Source organism: Danio rerio, chromosome 24 (assembly GCF_052040795.2).
Source record: "Danio rerio strain M-AB ecotype USA chromosome 24, GRCz13ab, whole genome shotgun sequence".
NCBI classification, from domain to species: Eukaryota; Metazoa; Chordata; class Actinopteri; order Cypriniformes; family Danionidae; genus Danio; species Danio rerio.
Genome location: NC_141044.1, coordinates 44,984,623 through 45,005,000, shown reverse-complemented (window position 1 = coordinate 45,005,000; position 20,378 = coordinate 44,984,623). Strand labels below are relative to the sequence as shown.

At 38.9% G+C, this 20,378-nt stretch overlaps 1 protein-coding gene across 46 annotated transcripts in view; it reads right to left on the bottom strand.

Moving 5' to 3' along the window:
- epb41l3a (erythrocyte membrane protein band 4.1-like 3a) overlaps nt 1-14,352 on the bottom strand; it is a 62,352-nt gene extending 48,000 nt beyond the window's left edge. For 16 of the 46 annotated variants that reach the window (XM_087308467.1, XM_087308473.1, XM_087308480.1 and 13 more), the window contains exon 1: nt 1,141-1,340. The gene's annotated coding sequence lies outside the window, so the exon portion shown is untranslated. Of the gene's footprint in view, nt 1-1,140; nt 1,358-13,790; nt 13,975-14,232 lie in introns of those variants that run through there. The other 30 variants (XM_087308463.1, XM_087308465.1, XM_087308472.1 and 27 more) reach the window with 6 other exon arrangements.
- Nucleotides 14,353-20,378: the final 6,026 nt, after the last annotated feature.

The following is a 20,378-nucleotide window of genomic DNA, read 5'->3' as shown; positions in this document are numbered from 1 at the left end:
AAATTTTCAGTAGCATTTTAACACACACATACAAACGCATTAAGATCAATAATATACACACACACACTCTCATAAAGATCAATAATACATGCGCACACACATTCTCATGAAGATCCTAAACACACACACACACACTCTCATGAAGATACTGAACACACCCACCACACATAAACACATTCTCTTATATGATCCATAACACAAACACACACACACACACACACACATACACACGTTATCATAAAGATACATAACACACACACACACACACACACATACACACGTTATCATAAAGATACATAACACACACACACACATACACACGTTATCATAAAGATACATAACACAGTCACACACATTCTTGAGCTTGTGCAGAACAATAATGTCTCCATTAAACACTCGGCTATTATAAAAGTCAATAATAACTCAAACACACACACACACACACCCACATCATCATCATCATCATCATCATCAGTACAGTGGATGAAGAACAGCACTAGCAGCAGCAGCAGCAGCAGCAGAGCTTTCAGCACATGAATAAGTGACAGAGGCTCAATATTAGTGATGGGATGTGCTTCTCCAGAGCAGAACCCGCTCTGACTCCAGTTATGAGCACACTGACCCTCGTGTTTCCCTCTCGGGGGGTTTCAGCTCATGATCTGCTGCTGCTCTTCAGTCATTACGACAGAAACACCCTCACTCCGATGTGTTTCTGTGTCCGCGCGCCCTGCGTGACGTCACGGCGCCAGACCGCGTGCACGCGCAGGCCACACCCACCGCATTGCAGAAGCACATAAACCGGCCCGGTACCGGCGGCGAACTTCCCAAACTCAAATAATCACGTGACACCGCAGAAACACAACCATAATACAAGCGAGATGACATTACTGACACACACTGCATACATGCTGATTTACACACCGCCACGCGCATGTGTGTGTGTGTGTGTGTGTGTGTGATGACTGTCAAATTACACACCGATAACTCAACCTCTGTTCTACTGACGCTTGCATGGCGGACGCACATAAAGGACACACACACATACACACACATTAAATTATACTGTAGCTTTACCGTCATCATACACACACACACACACACACACACACACACGCTAAAGCGGAATGAACGGCTGTTTACCGGCTATGATGTTGCTGCTGCTTCCCGGTGCGCGGAGACTGACCGACTGCAGACACACACACACTCACCCTGCGCATCACACACAGTCACACACACACTGCAGTCTGACCTGAGTCTCGCCGAAAAGGAGTGTAAACCCACCGGTGTCTCGCGCTGCTTCCCTCGGTCACTGGTGCCGGTGTGTGTGTGCGAGTGTGTGTGTGAGTGTGTGTGTGAGTGTGAGTTCAAATCAGATCAATGCGGCACACACGGGGTTAAAGCAACTGCTGACTCATCACTAATATCTACAGCTCACTGTATTCATCATACACACACACACACACAAACACAAACACACACAAACACACACATATATATATATATACACACACAAAATGGGTCATATATTATAATATTATAAATAATATATGTAATATAAATAAAATCTGCAGCACATGTCCAGCAGGTTAATGTCAAGAATGATTTTCTGTGTTGTTAAAGTCTCTATTGAAGGAAGACACTCATTAATTAAGTCTTTGTTATCATTAAACAATATTTTTATATCAAGATTTTAATAATTTTAGGCCGGAGCCACATTACTCTCGCCACTTCTTCTACTGTGTACACGAATAGGGAGACTTAAGAATACAGTGCATATAGAGCACATAGTGCTGAACTGATGCTTTCTGTTATTACAAACACAATCACACACTCACACACACACATACATACACTCATACACACACTCACACACACACATACATACACTCATACACACACACGCATACAAAGTCTACAGAAAGTACAGAAACTGGGCCAGATGAGATGCAGCTGTGTGACTGATGAAGGCAATCACAGATGAGGCCATAACACACACACACACACACACACACACACACACACACACACATACACACACACACACACACACACACACACACACCAAAATCTGCATTATTTTATTAAACAGAAAGCTCCACAACACATTCATTCACTCTCCTTCGGTTCAGTCCCTTTATTAATCAGGGGTCACCACAGCGGAATGAACCGCCAACTATTCCAGCATATGTTTTACACAGCGGATGCCCTTTCAGCTGCAAGCCAGTACTGGGAAACACCCATACACACTCAAACACACACTCATACACTACGGCCAGTGTAGTTGATCAGTTCCCCTATAGCGCATGTGTTTGGAGCACCACTGCACCCCACTCTAGAATAATAATGTGTATTATAAGTATGTTGTGTATTAAAATGTTCCTCTGGTGTGAAAATAGTGAAGACACACACACATCAGGTGCCACTGCTGCTGCTCTAATGCTGGACTCTGTGTGTGTTTGTGTGTTTCTTGTGCAGTGCTGCTGTTTGCTGTGCATGTTGATGAGGCCTGCCCTTACCATCATGCACCTGCACAAGGACAGACAGACAGACACACACACACACACACACACACACACACACACACACACACACACACACACACAAAAACTTTGACACTCAGCTGTCAGTCACTGGTGGTGCTCTGGCTGTGATTGGCTGCTGTTCTTCAGGTTCAGCTTGATAACACACCTCCTCATACACTGATTATCCTGTGGAAGTGGAGCGAGCGGCTGCAGTGTGTGTGTGAGGAAACTCATTTGCTGCTCGGCTGGGTTGTGGATGTCAGACGGGTCGATTAGCTGTAATCTGGAGCTTCTTAAATGAACTCAACACGACACACAGCAGCTCTTACTGTACAACTGATGTGTGTCCTGAGACTCAGCGTACCAGCAAAGACGAGCCTGACGTTACTCTGTCCGAACCACTGACACTGCCACATTTCCATTTGACGTCACAGTTGTCCATTAGTAAAGTATTGGCCAAGTAACGTTCAACATAACTTATTGTTCTGTGTGAATTAGCATCTTAGCATAATTTGTGCATGAATTAGCATGTTACTAGGATGAATTACACTTTTCCATCATGGTTCTGGCTTGAATAAGGATGAGTGTATTAATTTCCATGAATTAGCACGTTGCTAACATGTTTCTGCTATGACTTAGCATGTTTCTAGAGTGAATTAGCATGTTAGCATAATTTGTGCAGGAATTAGCATGCCAGTATGATGTTTCTAGTATAAATTAGCATGTGCTATTATGTTTCTGATATAAATTAACGTTAGCATATTTCTTCCATGAATTAGCATGCTGCTAACATGTTTCTGATATGAATTAGCAGGTTTCTAGTGTGAATTAGCATGTTTAAAATTTTTGCATGAAATGTTTAATGTGAATTAGCATGTTAGCATAATTTGTGCATGAATTAGTATGTTACTAGGATCTTTCTAGCATGACTTAGCATTTGCTATCATGTTTCTGGTATGAATTATCATGTTAGCGTATTTTTTTCCCATCAATTAACATGTTGTTTACATGTTTCTTGAATGAATTAGCATGTTTCTTGAATAAATTAGCATGTTGCTATCATGGTTTTAATTTGGATTAGCATGTTAACATTATTTGTGCACAAATTAACATTATATTAGCATGTTCGTATCATGAATTAACATGTTGCTATCATGGTTCTAGTATGGATTAGCATGTTAACATAATTTGCATGAATTAACATTTTACTAGCACATTTCTAGAATAAATTAGCATGTTGCTATCATGGTTTTAATTTGGATTAGCATGTTAACATTATTTGTGCACAAATTAACATTATATTAGCATGTTCGTATCATGAATTAACATGTTGCTATCATGGTTCTAGTATGGATTAGCATGTTAACATAATTTGCATGAATTAACATTTTACTAGCACATTTCTAGAATAAATTAGCATGTTGCTATCATAATTTTAGCATGAATTAGCGATGTTTCTAGCATAAATTATTTGTCATCATGTTTTTAGTATAAATTAGCATGTTGCTAGGATGTTTCTAGCATAAATTATCATTTGCTATTACATGTCTGGTATGAATTAGCATGTTAGTGTATTTTCCCCATGAAGCATGTTATTACCATGTTTCTGTTATGATTTAACATGTTTCTAGTGTGAACTTGTAAGTTTCTAATGTAAATTAGCATGTTAGCATAATTTGTGCATGAATTAGCATGTTACAATAATATTTCTAGTATAAATAAGCATTTGCCATCATGATTTTACCATAAATTAGAATGAATTAGCATGTAGCTATCATGTTTCTAGAATGATCTAGAGTTTCTAGTATGAATTAGCATGTTTGTAGTGTGAATTAGCATCTTGCTATCAAAATTTTTGCACAAAGTAGCATGATGTTTGTATGCTTCTAGTTTGATTGAGCATGTTGCTGTCATGATTTTAGCATTAATCAGCATGTTGTTAGCATGTTTCTAGCATAATGACGCGTGTTGTTAGCATGCTTCAAGAACAAATTAGCTTGCTTTAAGTAATACATGTCTTTACACTTACTTGCTCTCAGTTCAGTATGTCTATGCTGAATAAAAGAATGTATATTTGGGAGAGTAGTGTACTCAGCTAATGAGCAGGCAGTGAGAGCCATCACAGCGTGTTCAGTGCAGGAATGAGCAGACGCTTTGATGGAGGCTTTTATTCTCCAGCAGTCTGAAACTCTTGTCCATTATATAAGAGCGATGTGTGACTGCCTGTGAGTGCTTCAGAAAAGGGTTTTCACAGCCGACGTCTCATTCTTCAGCGCGAGTTACAAACACAAGGCCAATATGTAGAGTCAGTCATTACTGACAGTAATTATTCCTGAGATCCTGCCTGATGGTGGACCAGAGATCACATACTTCACTGGAAAACATCAGGCGGAGTGAAAAAGAAGAGTGCAATGAAAACAAACCCGAGAGAAAACAGTCACCAAAACACCCTAACAACCAAACTACAACTTCCTAGAACACCTGAAAACACCATAGCAACATCCTAAAGGACACCCTAGCAACTAACACACCAGTAACTTGCAACCTAACTACAATTACTCAAAACACCCTTACAAGTAAACTACTACCACCCAAAAGACACTAACAACCAAACTACAAGCACACGAAACGCCCCAACAACTAAACTACAATCACCTAAAACCACCCTAACAACCAAACTACTACCACTTAAAAGACACTAACAACCAAACAACAAACACAAAAACACACTGATAAGCAAACTACAAGCACACGAAACACCTCAACAACCAAACTACAACCACCTAAAACCACCCTAACAAACAAACTACAAGCACCCAAAACACCCTGACAACCAAACTACAACCCCCTAAAACCACCCTAACAACTAAACTACAACCACCTAAAAGACACTAACAACCAAACTACAAACCCGCAAAACACAATGACAACCAAACTACAAGCACAAACCTACCCTAACAACCAAACTACAAGCACATGAAACACCCCAACAACTAAACTACAATCACCTAAAACCACCCTAACAAACAAACTACAAGCACCTAAAACACATTGACAACTAAACAATAAGAACCCAAAACACCCTAACAACCACCCAAACAACCCCAACAACCAAACTACAACCACCTAAAACCACCCTAACAAACAAACTACAAGCACCCAAAACACCCTGACAACCAAACTACAACCACCTAAAACCACTCTAACAACTAAACTACAACCACCTAAAAGACACTAACAACCAAACTACAAACCCGCAAAACACAATGACAACCAAACTACAAGCACAAACCTACCCTAACAACCAAACTACAAGCACTCGAAACACCCCAACAACTAAACAACAATCACCTAAAACCACCCTAACAACCAAACTACAAGCACCTAAAACACATTGACAACTAAACAATAAGAACCCAAAACACCCTAACAACCACCCAAACAACCCCAACAACCAAACTACAACCACCTAAAACCACCCTAACAACCAAACTACAACCACCTAAAACACATTGACAACCAAACTACAAGAACCCAAAACACATGATAAACCAATCTACAACCACCCAAACGACCCTAACAACCAAACTACAAACACTCAAAACACCCTAACAACTAAACTACAACCACCTAAAACACACTGTCAACCAAACTACAACTACCTTAAACACCCTAAAAACTAAACTACAACCACATAACACCCTAGAAACCAAACTATAAGCTCCCTAAACATTATAACAACCAAACTACAACCACCCAAAACACACTAACAACCAAACTACAAACACTCAAAACACCCTAACAACCAAACTACAAACACTCAAAACACCCTAACAACCAAACTACAAACACTCAAAACACCCTAACAACCAAACTAAAAACACTCAAAACACCCTAACAACCAAACTACGAACACTCAAAACACCCTAACAACCAAACTACAAACACTCAAAACACCCTAACAACCAAACTACAACCACCCAAAACACACTAACAACCAAACTACAAACACTCAAAGCACCCTAACAACCAAACTACAAACACTCAAAACACCCTAACAGGTTAACTACAACACCCAAAAAACAACAACCCAGTAACCATTTAAAAACACCCAAAACACTACAGAAACCAACATACAAGTACCCAAAGCACCCCAGCAAGTTGCAGCCAAATGATAACAACCCAAAACACCCTAACCAAATCACAGTAACCAACTACCAAAAACACCCAAGTAGCAAAAAAATAAATAAATAAATAAATACCAATCAATTTATTTATTTAAAATAAATAAATAAATTGCAACCACAAAGAAACCACTCAAAGCATTATAGCAACCAAACAACCACCCAAAACACCCTAACAACCAAACTATACCCACTTAAAACACCTTACTATAAAAACTATAAAAACTCAGATCCCCCAAGTAACAACCAAAAACACATTAGCAAGCAACCACCTAAAAAACAATCAAAACAAAGCAACTAAGCAACCACCACCCAAAACACCCTAACAACCAAACCACTACCACTCAAAACACTCCAAACAAAATACAACCACCCAGAACATCCAGGTAACAACCAAAACACCTTAGCAAGCAATCACCTTGAAACCTATCAAAAACCACGGCAACCAAGCAACAACCACCCAAAACACCCAAACAAACAAACTACAACAACAAAAAACACCTTAAACAAACAATACAGCTTCCCAGAACAACAACATCCTAACACCTAAAAAAACTATCAAAACACCATAGCAACCAAGCAACAACACATCCAAGTAACACTCCAAAGACCGTAGTAGCCACCTAGAAACTAATCAAAACAACATAGTAACCAAGCAACAATCACCCCAGACAACACCCAAACAACCAAACTACTACTGACTAAAACACCTAAGCAACAACCCAAGAACCCGGTTGTAGTTCGGTGTTGTTCTGCTGTGTGTTCAGTGTTTTACTGTGCTAATCTTACAGCACATCATCATCTTACAGCACATGTCCAGTGAAGTACAGACGGGTTCATGTGTGCTTCTGATCAAACACTGACTGAGATGATGAAGTCATGATGAAATGGCCAGAGACGGCTGTAATGGAGCTGAAATCACCACTGATTGGCCGGCCTTTGATGCTCTGTGATGTATTAATTCACTGTAATCGTCCTTTAGTAGTCATGCATGTTGCACTCAAACACAGCCCTGCTGCCGCACACAAACACTGACACACTGGGTGAGCTGATCGATGGTGAAATTGATAAATACTGACGAGTTTAACCGTTACACACACACACACACACACACACAAAAACACACACACACACACACACACACACACACACACACACACACACACACAACATGTCCAATAACAAGACAGAAAGATCTTAAAGAGACAGTTCACCCACAAATGAAAACACAGTCATCATTCCAAACACAATACTTTGAAGAATGTTGAGGCACCATTAGGCCCCACTGACTTTCATTACATGGACAAAAAACATCCTCTTTCATGTCTGACAGATGAAAGAACGGCGGAGAGTAAATGATGACAATTTGTACATAAAAACACACACAGTCATCACAAGATACACACATTCAGATGAACACAAGACTATTATTAAAGGATTACCCTGATCGACTAGCGACATTCAGTATTTTACCTGACCCAGACTACCCTAACAACCACCGAATGCAGCATAGCAACCTCTCAGAACACCTTAGCAACCACATTTAAATGCATTAAAATGTCCTGGTGTTCACTCTGAACACATTGGAAACCAACCATTTACCATAACAACACCCTGATAACCACTTAACACCTTACCAACTACTGACTACAGCATAGCAACCACTCACAATACCTTAGCAGCCACATTTTAATGCATCAAGAATGTCCTGGTGACCACTTTGAACACATAAGAAACCAACTATTTACCATGACAACACCCAGGCAACCATTCAACACCCTAGCAACCACTCACAATACCTTGGCAACAACATTTAAATGCATTAAGAATGTACTGGTGACCACTCTGAACACAATGGAAACCAACCATTTACCATAACAACACCCTGGCAACCACTCAACACCCTAACAAAAACTGACTACAGCATAGTAACCACTCACAATACCTTAGCAACCACATTTAAATGCATTAATAATGTGCTTGTGACCACTCTGAACACACTAGAAACCATCCATTTAGCATAGCAACACCCTGGCAACCACTCAACACCCTAGCAACCACATAGAAACCACTGACTACACCATAGCATCCACTCTGAATACCTTAGCAACAATATATAAACCATTACAAATGTCCTGGTGATCACTCTGAACACATGAGAAAACACCCATTTATTATAGCAAAACCCTGGCAACTTCTCAACACCCTGGCAACCACTGACTACAGCATAGCAACCACTCACAATACCTTAGCAACCACATTTAAATGCATTAAGAATGTCCTGGTGACCACCCTGAACACATTAGAAACCACCCATTCACAATAACAACACCCTGGCAACCACTCAACACCCTAGCAACCACTGACTACAGCATAGCAACCACACACAATACCTTAGCAACCACATTTAAATGCAATAAGAATGTCCTGGTGACCACCCTGAACACATTAGAAACCACCCATTCACAATAACAACACCCTGGTAACCACTCACAATACCTTAGCAACCACATTTAAATGCATTAAGAATGTCCTGGTGAACACCCTGAACACATTAGAAACCACCCATTCACAATAACAACACCCTGGTAACCACTCACAATACCTTAGCAACCACATTTAAATGCATTAAGAAGGTCCTGGTGACCACCCTGAACACATTAGAAACCACCCATTCACAATAACAACACCCTGGCAACAGCTCAGCACACTAGCAGCCACTGACTACAGTATAGCAACCACTCACAATACCTTAGCAACCACATTTAAATGCATTAAAAATGACCTGATGACCACCCTGAACACATTGGAAACCAATCATTCACAATAACAACACCCTGGCAACCACTCACCACAAAAAGCAACCACCCAAGCAACTACAGCATGGCAACCACTCACAATACCTTAGCAACCCTATTTAAATGCATTAAAATGTCCTGGTGACCACTTTGAACATAATAAAAACCAACCATTTACAATAACAACACCCTGGCAACCACTCACCACCCTAGCAACCACTGACTACAGCATAGCAACCGCTCTGAATACCTTAGCAACCACATTTAAATGCATTAATAACGTCCTGGCAGCCACTCTGAACACATTAAAAACCACCCATTTACAATAGCAACACCATAGCAACCACATGGAAACCACTGACTAACCACAGAACAGTCCATGATCATCAGAATCAGAAAATCAGACAGCAGTCAGAAATGAAGAAGCAGAGTCTCCCACAGAGACAGAAATGTAAAACATCTCCCAAAGTTCTCCTGTTTACAATATTAATATTCTCCGGCTGTGTTTGACAACACTAAAATAGCCTGCAAGAAGCGTCAGGAGCAGTTTCATCTTCAGAGAACAACACTGATGACGAGCTGATCAATATATAATAATACCATACAATACAATACAATATATAATATAATATAGTGGCTTCACGGTGGCGCAGTGGGCAGCACGATCGTCTCACAGTAAGAAGGTCGCTGGTTTGAGTCTCGGCTAGGTCAGTTGGTGTTTCTGTGTGGAGTTATGTGCAGTTGGATGCACTATAGGGGAATTGATCAACTAAATTGGCCGTGGTGTATGAGTGTGTATGGGTGTTTCCCAGTACTGGGTTGCAGCTGGAAGGGCATCCGCTGTGTAAAACATATGCTAGAATAGTTGGTGGTTCATTCCGCTGTGGCGACCCCTGATTTATAAAGGATTAAGCTGAAGGAAAATGAATGAATGAATGTGTGCGCTGTCTCTTTAAGAGCTTCTCTACAGACCAGCATGAATCTCCAGTCATTGCTTTGAGTTATGTGATGAACGCCAAACCTAGCAACAGTAACCAAGGGGGGCGGAGCTCAGAACACCCCCATTCCAGCAGTATCTACCTGTGTGGCATCAATCAGAGCCTCTGAAATAACCCGACAGCAGAACTGATCAATCCTGAACACTCTCCTATAATTGATGCTCAATAAAGCCATCCACAAGCTGGACTTCATCGCCATAATGGAGGAACAGACTGTGACCATAACAGACGATCAATACTGATTATCTGGCATCTCGCAGAGCTCCAGTTGGAGGAGCTGGAAACCCAAAGACAGCAAGAAGTGAAGAAACAAAACACACACACACACACACACACACACACACACACACACGCGGCTCATGGAGGAACTGTGGGATCATCTGACTACATTGGGATGATGAACAACAAACGCAGGAATTACAGCAAGCGGAGCTCAGCATTACGGTCTTATGTTCATATTTTAAAGACAATTTTTAAAAATAAATTGATGTCATTTGTGCTTTTATTCAAAACTGTATTTTGTTTGTTTTTTAAAAATAAAAATATATTTACAAATAACACAAAGATGTTTCATGCAAAAGTTTATTTAAATTAGTAAACACACGAATATTGTTTAGAATTGAAGATTAATGCATAATTCAGAAGGCAGAGACAATCAAAAATAGATCTTTAAGTTAATATTTAATTTTTATTTTGCAATAACTTAAATATAATTTGTATTTCTTATAATTCAAACTTGCATTATATACTAATTCAAATTATAATACTAGAATATTAACACTAGTACATTAATACTGAATGAACCACCAACTATTACAGCATATGTTTTACACAGCGGATGCCCTTTCAGCTGCAACCCAGTACTGGGAAACACCCATACACACTCATACACTACAGACAGTGTAGTTGATCAGTTCCCCTATAGCGCATGTGTTTGGACTGTGGGGGAAACCGGAGCACCCGGAGGAAACCCACACCAACACGGGGAGAACATGCAAACTCCACACAGACACACCTACTGACCCAGCCGGGACTCGAACCAGAGAACTTCCAGCTGTGAGGCGATCGTGCTACCCACGACGCCACCGTGACGCCCTAACTTGTATTATGTACTAAATAAAACTAGATTATTAAGTTATTAACACTAGCACACTACACTGTATATATTAATAATAGTACATTAATAATAATAATGTACTCATAATACATTACTCATAATTACATTTGTATTTGTATTATTGTAACTGTTGCATCATAGTTTTTGTTTGTGGTTAATTAATAATTTATTCACTAATACACAAAAATAGACGTCTCATGCAAATGTTTATTTTAATTAGTAGTAAACGTACAAAAGAGATGAAAAATAGAGTTTTGTTTATGATAAGTGAAGACGAATGTATAATTCAGGAGGCGGAGACAGTCACAAAACAGTCTTTAAGTTAATATTTTAATAACTGAATATTTAAATAAATAACTAGATATAAATTGTGTTATTATTCAAAACTGTTTCATTATATATTTTTTGTTTTAAAAATTAATAGATTATTTACATACATACAAAAATAGATGTTTGATGTAAATGTTTATTTGAATTAGTAAGCAGAGTAAAAACTATTTTTTAAATAACTTCATTTCATTTTTATTATTATTCAAAACTGTTTCATCACGTTTTTTTATAATAATAAATTTACAAATGATACAAAAAAAGATGTTTCATGCAAATGTTTATTTAAATCAGTAAAATAAACATTTAAAAAAGATGGAAATTAGATTTTTTTCCCATAATAATTGAAGACGAATGTATAATTCAAAAGGCGGAGACAAACAAAAATAATTCTTCAAGTTAATAATTTAACAAAATACATATTTTAAAAAAAACTTAACATAATTTGTATTATTATTCACAATCGTTTCTTATTTTTTGATTGTTTTTTTTAAATAAAAATTTATTTACAAAGGATATAAAAAAAATGATGCTTCATGCAAATGTTTATTTAAATTATTAAAATAAACATGCTAAAAAATTGAAATGAGACTTTTGTTGAAGATAATTGAAGATGAATGAATAATTCAGAAGGCTGATACAAACAAAAATATGTTTAAGTTAATATTTTAAAAACCAAATATTTTTTTAAACAAGTTGATATAATTTGTATTATTCAAAACTGCTTCATCATATGTTTTGTTAGTTTTTAAAAATAATAGATTTTTACATATATACAAAAACAGATGCCTCATGCAAGTGTTCATTTAAATCAGAAAAGTAAACGCACACACACACACACACACACACACACACACACACACACACACACACACACACACAAAAGATGAATATTCTAATTTTGTTTATGATAATTAAAGATGAATAAATACTTCAGGAGGTGGTGACAGACAAAAAAACAGGTATTTATGTTTATATTTTAATAACTATTTTTTAAAATAACTTGAACGGTTTTAAATAATAATAAAAAATTTTACCATCACGGCTTTTTAAAAATAATAATACATTTACAAATGATACAAAAAAAGATGTTTTATGCAAATGTTTATTTAAATTAGTAAAATAAACATACAAAATAATATAGAAATTACATTTCTTTTCCATGATAATTGAAGATGAATGTATAATTCAAAAGGCGGAGACAAACAATAATATTTTTTTAAGTAAATAATTTTAAAAATACATATTTTTTTTGAAAAAAAAAACTTGATTTAAATTGTATTATTATTTACAATTTTTTATAATAAAGTATTTACAAATGATATAAAAAAATCGATGATTCATGCAAATGTTTATTTAAATTAGTAAAATAAACATGCTAAAAAATGAAAATTAGACTTCTGTTAATAATAATTGAAGATAAATTATTAATGCAGATGCTGGAGACAGTCACAAAAACATCTTTAATCTGATATTATTATTTCTAGAAATAAATTGCATAATTGTGTGCTGTTATTATAATGTTATGACATTATGTGCTATCATTTGAGCTCTAATTCACAACAGGTTCATCATATTTTTATGATCAAAATACTACAGGATTCATCTAGAAGATGCCAAATGCCCCACAGGTCTGAGTCTGCGTATATGCACTGATTTGATGTTCAATCTGAGCTGTTTTTTGTTGATGTTAATCCGGAGCAGATCAGCAGATTACAGGCTGTGTGTGAGGTCAGAATCAGGACACAGATGTGTGTGGCGCAGCTGTCACACTCACACTCACACTCACACTCCACATACATCAATTACAGAGAAAGACATGAACGAGACATGCACACACTCACCGGTCAGAGGGTCCAGGAGCGGTCCATCAGATCAGCAGTAGATCCAAACACACACACACACACACACACACACACACACACACACACACACACACACACACACACACACACAGCAGAGAAACACAAATATGGTCACTGGAGTGCTTCTGGAGCCGGTCAGGAATGTTGCGCGCGCATCTGTGGCGTCGGGAGCGCGCACAGCATTCCTGTCTGGAATAAATCTGTCATTCAGTATTAGCGCGGGTCAGTTTCAGACATAAGCATGAGCGGAAACACACACGCAGAAAACACACACACACACCCACAGAGAAACACGAGCTCGAGGAGGACAGCACTGAACAGCGAATAAACCCATTGATGAAGCGACACTGTCTGCGCTGACACACACACACACACACACACACACACACACACACGCAGACTGCTCGAGCTGAACACACACCTCTGGATGAGTGAGTTGGTCGTCGGGATCTTCTAGTCTTCTGCTGCAGGAATAATCCAGTGATGAAGATGAAGACACAAACACAAACACACACACACACACACTGAAACACAGAGATGTGGAGCAGCAGCACTGGAAGAGCGCACTGACCACACCCACTTATGCTAATCGCTCTTCTCTCGGCGCGCGCTGATTGGCTGTCGGCGCTATCACTCAGACTGATGATCACATCTGCTCTGATGCTCCAGTCAGCACTTTTCATCACACTGCTACACATCATTATTAAAACTTGCCCAAATATTAAAGTACATTTTGTTAAATTAATAATGAGGTGCTTCATTCTTCATTGTCAACTCTGCAAAGGGGGGGGGGGGGGGGGGAATGGAAAAAGGCAGATTTTAACCATACAACGAAATAAAAACAACTGTAATATTAAATATTAAATGTTGCCTACATTCTACAAAATGCTGTACTATTTTAAAAACCCCAATGCTGGCTCAAATGTGGGTTATTTGAAAAATTTGGTTAATAATGTAATTCAAACTGTTGATTTTCCCACACTCGACCCAACATTGAATTAAAACAACCCAGCATTTTAAGTCTATAGTTATCAAAGAGCTGTTATTAATTATTTTCATTCAGATGGATGAGCTAGGCCAGTGTTCTCAAACTGTGGAAGCTGCACCACTATAGTATGCGGAGGAATCAAATATGTCATATCTACATGCTACATAGAGTTCAAAAATGATCAACAATTATTTATATATCGTTGGCACCAATAGCCCAGTGGTTAGTGCGTCGACACATAGCATTGAGGTGCTCGCAGCGACCCGAGTTGGATTCCCGTCTTGAGGTCCTTTGCTGATCCTTCCCCTATCTCTGCTCCCCACACTTTCCTGTCTCTATATCTCCACTGTCCTATCAATAAAGGTAAAAACCCCTAAAAAATAATTTTATAAAAAAATTATTTATATATAAATGTGGTAACATATAGCCTATATTTATGAGGTCCAAGCAACATCTCCAGGTTTTGATGAATAGGTCACTAAATGTTAATACTTTACATTCAAGTACAGGAGTTTTTTTACTTGTTAAGAACAGTCGTCTACCATTTTGATTAACTTAAAAGCACATTTCAATTTAAATATTAACGCTTTATTTTGTTTGCTGATAATAATAACTATTCTTAATAATATTAATTAATCTGCCATGTTTTAGAACTGTGCAGTGCTGTAGCTGCTTTACTGGGCTTACTACACTACTGTATTTCAATACTGCTCATTATGGAGCTACTTGGAGAGACTATTTATTTCTGAGGTGGTACTTGATGAAAACAGTTTGAGAACCAGTGAGCTAGGCAAAGCGAGGTTATTTAAATATCACATTCACTCATTTTCCTTCACTCTCAGAATTAAAGGTACAAAATCTGTCCTTGGGGAAAACATTGTACCATTTTTCTGAGAGTATAGCGCATGTGTTTGGACTGTAACCGGAGCACCCGGAGGAAACCCACACCAACACGGGGAGAACATGCAAACTCCACACAGACACACCAACTGACCCAGCCGAGACTCGAACCAGAGACCTTGTTGCTGTGAGGAAACCACTGAGCCATCATGCCGCTCAATTTCATCATATAAGAAATACATTTTTTTTTTAAATAATTAAAATGATTTAAAAAATAAATAACAAATGTTTTGAAACAGGTTTAAAATAATAAATAAAAGAAAGTAATAATAATAAAAAAGAAAGACAGTTTAAGTTGTGACATATTTAGTACATTAAAATAGCTGTTACTTTGTCAATAATTCAGAAAATTCTGCATAATCTGTACTAGAAGATGACTTTCAGAGTGGAGAGCATTAATATTGATCAGAGGATTTACTGCAGCTCAATGCTCATTTGCTGTATCCTCAGCTATATTTATATACTTTACAATAAAGGCGCACAGATTTAATGTTAATGAGTGTATCTTCTGGTCTCATTCATATTCACTTATTTTACTTGTCCATTATACAGACTGACACGGCAGACTGGCTGCTGTTATGATAGTTTGAATTCATTATTCTAACATTATGAACACATGCGCTATAGGGGAACTGATCAACTAAACTGGCCGTAGTGTATGAGTGTGAATGAGTGTGTTTGGGTGTTTCCCAGTATTGGGTTGAGGCTAGAAGGGCGTCCGCTGTATAAATCATATAGTGGAATTGTTGTTGGTTCATTCTGCTGTGGCGGCCCCTGATGAATAAAGAGACTCAGCTGAAGGAGAGTGAATGAGTGAATATTATAACAGTATAATGGATCTTATAGTCTTGAGTCAAGCGGAAGTCTCGGACACACACAGAAAACGCTTCACTTGTGTTTCTTTAGTGGTTATTATTGTGCTGTGCATGCGCACGGGCTGCGCTCTATAATCTGTGCTGTGTGCTGAATAATCCTGCTCTGTGATGGATTAATCTCTTCCAGCTCAATGAGTGTCAGATCAGTCGATGGATGCAGGAGTCAAACTCTCAGTCTGATGCAACTCCTCTGAAAACACTCTGGAGCCGCATGAGCTGACGGTTAACACTGGACCTACTGAGGAAAACTTGACAAATTAATAATCTTTGTTGAGCGGCACGCTGGCTCAGTGGTTAGCACTGTGGCCTCACAGTAAGAAGATCACTGGTTCAAGCCTCGGCTGGGTCAGTTGGTGTTTCTGTGTGGAGTTTGCATGTTCTCCCTGTGTTGGCGTGGGTTTCCTCCGGGTGCTCCGGTTACAGTCCAAACACATGCGCTATTGGGCAACAAATCAACTACACTGGCCGTAGTGTATGAGTGTGTGTGAGTGTGTATGGGGGTTTCTCAGTAATGAATTGCAGCTGGAAGAGCATCTGCAGTGTAAAACATAAGGTGGAATAGTTGGCGGTTCATTCTGCTGTGGCTACCCCTGATGAATTAACGGACTAAGCTGAAGGAGAATGAATGAATGAATAGGTGCAGATGCAATCTGAGCTGCATGCAGTGCTTTTTAATATGCTCACCTAACCCCACCCACTCACAGTGACTTCACTAGCTCCATTGTGTCTGACATTGCATCACTGAGATATGCAGTCTCAGCTTGCACCCTCAAGGCAGTGTGTGCATATTTCTTTCTAAAATCATTTTTCTTAAAGTTACAACACACAAGCGAGCTCTGAGCGTTCCCATCTTTAATTTCCACAGTGGTCAAAAATAACCGCGTGCATTTCAGAGTCCATCACTTTAAAATACAGATGAAATCAAAACTAAGCATGATGTTGTTCGCTCACATTGCTGTTATGTGCTGAAATATTCATCTGTGCATGTCATTAAGAGCAAAAAATTTTAATAGACAAAACTGAAAATTCTCAGATTACGCCCGACTGAGGTACTGGGCGTGGCCAACACATTTAACCACGCCCCTCCAGCTGGTGAGGTGTCTGTTGTATTAACTCTGCCCAAAACTCTCTCCCCATCTGTCTGAATGAAACGCCTACTTTACTACATCCAATCAACTCACAGGAGAAAAAAACAAGACACGCAGAGTTATTTTTTATGCTGATTAGAAAATAATTATAAAAAAAATTATGGTTTAAAATTTTTATTAAAAGTCTCTCACTAGAATTTCAAAGGAGGGTAAATCATTTTGTAGAAACTGAATACAGAGGCTCAAACACTCAGACAAGCACTGTAAGTCTTAAAATGTCGTCGTAACATTGGGTCAAATCTAGAAAATAATGCAATATTGGGTAAAAAACGTCACATAAATTTTAACCTAATGACTGGTTTTGTCCACATTACAAAAGCATCTGCAAAATGACTAAACGTATTTAACCCAACGCTGCCCAATAACCCACCGCCCCTTCCAGAGGATTGCTGTAATGCTGCTGATTGACTTTATGGCAGGTTTGGGCTCTGTTGTCTGTGGGTTACTTTTGTTCTAGGATTTTCCTAAACGCTGCAAATTTACCAGAAGTCTCGGACATTCAGAGAAAACTGCTTACCTCTGCATTGCAAATGACGGTGGATAATGGAAGAACTCATATTGTCGAGCACAAATCAATACTGGAAAATCACCTGCAGCAGCAGAAGCCAGAACAGTTGAAGAATGCCGCCCTCTTGTGGACAGAGTCCAGCACTGCAGGAGGTCGACAACATATTATTAAAGAGAATTCACGCAAAACATCCAACCATGAGTTTCTTAGGATGTTACAATTTCAAAAATACACACATAACTCAATATATTATACATTAATACAATTTTAAAAACATATAGATTCTGGAATTTGATGTAAAAATGATTAATAACAGTTAAAAACAGAATTATTTTATGAGACTATTTTAAAACACAACAATTCTCTGTGATTTGCTGCACTTTTACTTTATTTCTCATAGCTCAGTTTAACTCTGCATGAGCCGCTGACCAGCAGTCACTCATCACCATCAGTGGGTGGCGCTGCAGGAGCCGTCAGTCTCGGTGTGTATTTATAGCAGAGGTGTGTGTGTGTGTGTGTGTGTGTGTGTACAGTAACACGCAGTGGACAGATCCTCCATCTACTCTACACATCTGTGTTCTGAGCTGAGGAGCTGTTTTCTGCTGTTCTTCACGCTGAGCCACAGTTATATAAACAGACGATGACTCTTACATAATGCCATTCAGACGCTGGAGAGCTTTCCAAACCCCCTTTACTAGAAATGGGTGCTTTAACCCTTCGAGGATCATGTTTATATCTGCTTTAGTAGCTCTAGGCTAACCACAACGAGAAACTTGTATTCAGACAGATCTGAGATCAGTGTTTGAGTCATTTCAGACTTGAGTTTGTGCTGAGACAGATCTGAGATCAGTATTCGAGTCTGAGCTGAGACAGATCTGAGATCAGTGTTTGTGTCATTTCAGACTCGAGACTGAGTTGAGACAGATCTGAGATCACCGTTTGAGTCGTTTCAGACTCGAGACTGAGTTGAGACAGATCTGAGATCAGTGTTTGAGACGTTTCAGACTTGAATCTGAGTTGAGACAGATCTGAGATCAGTGTTTGAGTCGATTAAGACTCGAGTCTGAGCTAAGACAGATCTGAGATCACCATTTGAGTCGTTTCAGACTCGAGACTGAGTTGAGACAGATCTGAGATCAGTGTTTGAGTCATTTCAGACTTGAGTTTGTGCTGATACAGATCTGAGATCAGTATTCGAGACTGAGTTGAGACAGATCTGAGATCAGCGTTTGAGTAATTTCACACTTGAGTCTGAGCTGAGACAGATCTGAAATCAGTGTTTGAGTCATTTCAGACTCAAGTCTGAGCTGAGACAGATCTGAGATCAGTGTTTGAGTTGTTTCAGACTCGAGTCTGAGCTGAGACAGATCTGAGATCAGTGTTTGAGTCATTTCACACTCAAGTCTGAGCTGAGACAGATCTGAGATCAGTGTTTGAGTTGTTTCAGACTCGAGTCTGAGCTGAGACAGATCTGAGATCAGTGTTTGAGACGTTTCAGACTCGAGTCTGAGCTGAGACAGATCTGAGATCAGTGTTTGAGTCATTTCAGACTTGAGTTTGTGCTGATACAGATCTGAGATCAGTATTCGAGTCTGAGTTGAGACAGATCTGAGATCAGCGTTTGTGTCAATTCAGACTCGAGTCTGAGCTGAGACAGATCTGAGATCAGTGTTTGAGTCTGAGCTGAGACAGATCTGAGATCAGTGTTCGAGTCTGAGCTGAGCCAGATCTGAGATCAGTGTTTGAGTCGCTTCAGACTTGAGTTTGTGCTGATACAGATCTGAGATCAGTGTTTGAGTCTGAGTCGAGACAGATCTGAGATCAGTGTTTGAGTCTGAGCTGAGACAGATCTGAGATCAGTGTTTGAGTCTGAGTCGAGACAGATCTGAGATCAGTGTTTGAGTCTGAGCTGAGACAGATCTGAGATCAGTGTTTGAGTCTGAGTCGAGACAGATCTGAGATCAGTGTTCGAGTCTGAGCTGAGACAGATCTGAGATCAGTGTTCGAGTCTGAGCTGAGACAGATCTGAGATCAGTGTTTGAGTCGTTTCAGACCTGACAGATTCAGACTGGAGATGATGATGATCTGGTGTTTTCCATCAGACCAGTAGTGTGTCAGATCTGATCTTCCTCTAACACAGCTTTATTT